The 5,798-nt window shown below is 39.1% G+C and overlaps 1 long non-coding RNA gene across 1 annotated transcript; it reads left to right on the forward strand.

The window, feature by feature from the left end:
* Positions 1 to 1,474: 1,474 nt before the first annotated feature.
* LOC149989268 (uncharacterized) lies at positions 1,475 to 5,583 on the forward strand. Its single transcript, XR_016502958.1, has 2 exons — positions 1,475 to 2,066; positions 2,270 to 5,583. It is a non-coding gene; the product is annotated as an uncharacterized LOC149989268 (long non-coding RNA).
* Positions 5,584 to 5,798: the final 215 nt, after the last annotated feature.

Raw genomic sequence — 5,798 nt, forward strand, 5'->3', positions numbered from 1 at the left:
CATCTTCTCTTTTCTAAGTGCTACTATGGCAGAGCTTGTTGAAATGAAGAGTGCAATGGCACAGATGCAAGAACAATTGAGGGAGTTAATGCTTGCGATGCATCAACTCCATTTACCACCACAAGGAGCAACAAGAATGGTAGGAAGTGAAGATATAGAGATGATTAGGGCTGCTTCAACATCTGCACCAAAGCATATCCCTTCTCTCAGAATGGAACACCCTTCGAGTGTTAGAGAACCGAGAGTTGCCTTGCCCGAGAAGTTTGATGGTACCAGATCCAAGTTTCGAGGATTCATCAATCAGGTCCAACTAGTGATTGAACTTCAACCCCAGAGCTATCCAACTCTAGGGTCACAAGTTAGATTCATTGGTACACTTCTTTCAGGTTCAGCATTGTCATGGTTTTCATCTTTTCTTGAACGACGAGATCCAATATTGGATAATCTGGAGGCTTTTTTGGCGGAGTTTCGATCCATGTTTGGAGAACATGATGCAATTCGTGTTGCAACCAACAAGATCCGTATTTTGCGACAAGGCAATCCATCAGTAACATTATATGCTTCGCAATTTCGATAACTTGCAACTGATATCAAGTGGGATGATGCCGCATTTGTGAGTCAATTTCTCTACGGATTACAATATGAGGTAAAGAAATTGATGCTTAATTTACCTGATCCTCAAACATTGAGTCAAGCAATTGACTTTGCTGTGAAGTGCGACAATCGACTTTTTGAATTTCGATCCGAGAGTCGCACAAGTGGGCCTCAACGTTACTACAATTCAATGGCAACACCGACGTCTCCTCAACACATACCTTCAGAAGTAGAGGATATGCAAATTGATGCGATACGTTTCAAACCTCTTACTGAGCAAGAAAAGTCTCGTCGTCGACAAGAAGGATTGTGCTTATATTGTGGAGAACCTAAGCACACTGCTCAATATTGTCCAAAGAAGTGACGTAACTACAAAATGAGGAGTACGGCTGTCAAAGAAGACAGTATGTCGGAAAACGAGTACGTCCAGCTACAATAGGGACCGTGCGGCTGGAATCTTGTATAACTTCTAATAAAGGTCCTATCCTCTCCTCAGAACCATCTCCTTGTTTTATAATAGATGTGCGTTTAGGACCTAATAATTACAAAGCCTCTGCCTTGGTAGATTCAGGAGCCTCATCTTGTTTTTTAGATGAAGAATTTGCTAGATGTCATAGAATATCATTAATACAAAAAACTAAACCTGTACACGTAGAAGTCATAGATGGTCGTCCGTTGTCTTCTGGAGATGTAACTCACGAAATACTTCCTGTAGATGTAGTAATAAATGGTCATAGTAGTTGCGTAATTTTTAATATAATTAGATCTCCTTCTAATCCAGTTATTTTAGGCTTATCATGGTTAGAAAAGTATAATCCTCGAATAGATTGGATTTCTCGTAAACTTGATTTTCCTCAGAGCATTAATAACAGTTCTATTAATCAAGTAAAAAACCATGAGTCTAGTATAGTAAAACCCGTACTTATAGGTGCAAAAGCATTTATACACGCAGCAAAAGAAGGATCAACTTTTGCTATTTATGCTGCACCTATTTCTGAAAGCGTAAAGACTTCAAGTGGCATTCCAAGTCAATATCAGGATTATCAAGACGTTTTTGAGAAAAAGAATGCAGATATTCTTCCTGAGCATCGCCCATACGATTGTTCAATCGATCTCAAGGAAGGAACTCTGCCACCATTTGGACCAATTTACAGTTTATCGCAAGATGAGTTGGCTGAACTCAAGACATATATTGACGAGAATTTAGCGAAGAATTTCATACGCCATTCAAAATCTCCAGCAGGAGCTCCAATTTTATTCGTAAAGAAAAAAGATGGATCTTTACGAATGTGTGTTGACTATCGAGGACTCAACAAGATCACAATCAAGAACAGGTATCCATTACCTTTGATATCAAGACTCCTTGACCAGTTAAATCAAGCTAAGATCTATACAAAAATAGATCTAAGAGGAGCATATAATCTAGTACGGATCAAAGAAGGAGATGAATGGAAGACTGCGTTTCGAACCAGGTACGGGCATTTTGAATATAATGTCATGCCTTTTGGACTCACGAATGCACCAGCTGCTTTTCAACATCTCATGAATGATGTATTTCGTGAATTCTTAGACAATTTTGTCGTCTGCTACCTAGACGATATCCTGATTTATTCTAAGAATGTTGAAGAACATGAAATACATGTTCGTCAAGTATTACAAAAACTCAGAGATGCAGGATTGTACGCCAAGATGGAAAAGTGTGTATTTCATACTACTCAAGTTGACTTTTTAGGATACATCATTTCAAATGATGGTCTTATGATGGATTCTAAGAAAGTCCAAACAATCATGGATTGGAAGATTCCAAAGACTGTAAGAGATGTCCAATGTTTCTTGGGATTTGCCAATTACTATCGGATCTTTATCAAAGACTTCTCACGAGTTGCAGCTCCACTTACAAGCTTGACTAGTAAAGATAAATTCCAATGGAATCAAGAAGCGGAAGCAGCATTTGAAGCCTTGAAGACATCGTTTGTCTCTGCACCAGTCTTATATCGTGTTGACTTTTCCAAGGCATTTTTTATGGAAACAGACGCATCGGATTTTGCCTTGGGTGCAGTTTTATCACAAATGGGAACAGATGACAAACTTCATCCGATAGCTTTTCATTCAAGAAAATTCTCAGCAGCCGAGATCAATTATGAGATCCACGATAAAGAACTTCTTGCAATCGTGGATTCCTTTCAAGAATGGCGTCATTATCTAGAAGGTGCTTCTAGTCCAGTCACTGTGTATACAGATCACAAGAACCTCGAGTATTTCATGTCAGCACGCGTGTTGAATCGTCGTCAAGCTCGTTGGAGTATGTCTTTGTCAAGATTCGACTTCATTATCACTTATCGGCCAGGAAAACAACAAGGTTTGTCCGATGCCCTGTCTAGACGTTCTTATTTTGCACCAAAAGAAGGAGATGCAGCTTTTGAGCAACAAAGAACGGTCCTCTTGAAACCGGAGCAATTTCATCTCCGAGCAGTGAAATCAACATTGACTGTTGATTCAACTTTTCTCAAGCAAATCCAGTCTAGTATGTCCTCAGACCTTCTTGTTCATGATATCGAGAATAATTCTTCCAAGTCTCATGATTCTTCTAAGTTCGAGTTCAAGAATAATCTATTATATTTTGAAGGACGCCTATATGTTCCAGAAGGAAAAGCACGTTTGCGTGTTCTTCAAGCACGTCATGACTTTCCAGCAGCAGGGCACTTTGGATATAATAAGACTTTGGAACTCATATCAAGAGATTTTTGGTGGCCACAAATGTGGAAGTCAGTCAAAGACTTTGTACAATCATGTGATATTTGTTCAAGATCAAAAATTCCTCGACATCGACCTTACGGACTTCTTCAGCCATTACCTATACCAGAACAACCATGGTCTTCTGTTTCTATGGATTTCATCACAGATCTTTCAAACTCAAGATCTTATGATTCTATATTTGTGATAGTAGATCGTTTCACCAAGATGGCACATTTTATGCCATGTATAAAATCTATCACAGGTGAAGAAACAACTAAGCTTTTCATTGATAATATCTATCGCTATCATGGATTACCTAAAGATATCATATCGGATAGGGGAACTCAATTTGTGTCGAGATTCTGGAGGACTCTTTTCAAGATTTTAAAAGTGGACATAAAGCTATCTTCAGCTTTCCATCCTCAAACTGATGGACAAACAGAGCGCGTAAACCAAGTCTTGGAACAGTATTTAAGGTGTACCATCAACTATCAACAAGATGATTGGACAAACCTTCTGCCATTGGCAGAGTTTGCTTATAATAATACGGTACATTCCTCCACGCAACAAACACCTTTCTTTACCAATTATGGCTATCATCCACGACTTGATACTTTTGATTTTTCAAAAGTTGATAATCCTGCAGCAGAAGATATGGCAAATCGGTTGTCAGAGTTACATGCAATAATGAAGGCGCAGTTGAAGAAAGCTCAAGAACGGCAAAAGATAAATGCAGATGTATATCGTAAAGAGCAACCACAACTCAACGTGGGTGATAAGGTATGGCTACTTCGTCGCAATATCAAGACCACTTGACCTTGTGACAAATTGGACTATCGTAGGCTTGGCCCCTTTTCTGTTTCCGAACAGATCAACCCAGTTGCATATCGATTACATCTACCGGAGTCAATGAAGATCCATCCTGTATTCCACGTGTCTCTTCTTGAACCATATAAGACAGTGGATATACAAAGAAGAAGACAAATGCCACCGCCTCCTATAGAAGTAGATAATAATGAAGAATTTGAGGTGGAAGAGATATTAGACTCAAGGCGGCGCCGAAATAAGCTGGAATATCTTGTTCATTGGTGCGGATATGATATTAGTGAGCGCACATGGGAGCCATCCAGGAATCTAGCAAATGCATCAGCTAAAGTCAAAGTTTTTCATCAACGACATCCATCAAAACCAAGATGAAAACCTCTCTTATAAAAGAGACAAGATTGAGGCAAGATAACATTCAATTTCCTATCCTTGTTTGTAACTTCTTTGCATTTTGTGACGCTAATTAGATGGAGAGCCAACAACCAGCGGATTCAACTCAAGAACCTTCGTTTGCTGACTTACCGGATGAGACATTGCGATTGTCACAACCTTCAAGACGACGCAACCGAGATGAAGACCCTCAAGAACGACATGTTCTTCCTCGAATAGATGGTGAGATACAACGCGTTTGGTATCACGACCTTGGAAGAGATTCTCGATGTTTGGTGATATTATTGGAGATAGGAACGACTCCTGATGGTGTTTCAAATGTATTATTTGAAGGAAGTTATGAAGGCCTCAACAGTGATCAAATAACAGGGTGGTCTTCTCGCCCTGGAATGGGACACTATCGATGGCTAAGAGGACCCATCAACTATCTTCGAAGAGAACAAAGATCAGAGTATGTAGCAAATACAATTCGCCGCATATTAGATTTTCTCAATATATAATCACCGCTCCTCGTGGAACTCGTCCCTAGAAGGGGGGGTAATGTCACGGACATACATATAATTACCTATATGAATAGATAAAAGTATGTAAAAGTAGGTTAATTGTGTAATATCTTCTAGAGAAGCTTCTTAGAAGCTTCATAGACGCTGCTTTGACTTTATAGGAGTCTATAGTTGATTTTTAGGTTAGAAACTTGGTCAACAAGTTAGCCATGTGCCACACATGTTGGAAGCTTAAAGAACAAGCTAACTACGTGGTCCATCCATAGAAAACTTGCCTTGCAAGCAAAGGCATGTGGCCTAGAAAGTCAACATATATTGGAGGTCTTATAGAACATCGCCACGTGGCTTCTAGTTAGATAGTATATATAGAGGCAAGAGTGAAGCCCTCTTCACTCTTGTCAACTCCTTTCTTGCTTCTAGTCTAGTTTCAAGGGTCTCTAGTTTTCTTGTATTTTGGCAATAGCCATTCCAGTTTCTTTCTTAATATACATATTTCTATTTTGTCCTATTTCTTTTTGAGAAAAGTCTCACTTATTCTTTAGCTTTCATCGAGTTCTTGTCCTTGACAAATATTCTAGAAAAGATTTAGGACAATTATTTAGATGGAGCCTACCATAGAATTTTCTAAAAGAGAAGTTTAAGGTGGTTATTTAAGTAAGGCCTACAATCTAAGAACATTCTAGAAAGTCTAGGATAGTAGGACAAGATATAAATAAGACTGGCCAAGGCCTTTTGGAGGCATTTGATCAA

The sequence above is a fragment of the Physcomitrium patens genome, chromosome 5 (assembly GCF_059467195.1).
Source record: "Physcomitrium patens ecotype Gransden chromosome 5, ASM5946719v1, whole genome shotgun sequence".
Classification (NCBI taxonomy): Eukaryota; Viridiplantae; Streptophyta; class Bryopsida; order Funariales; family Funariaceae; genus Physcomitrium; species Physcomitrium patens.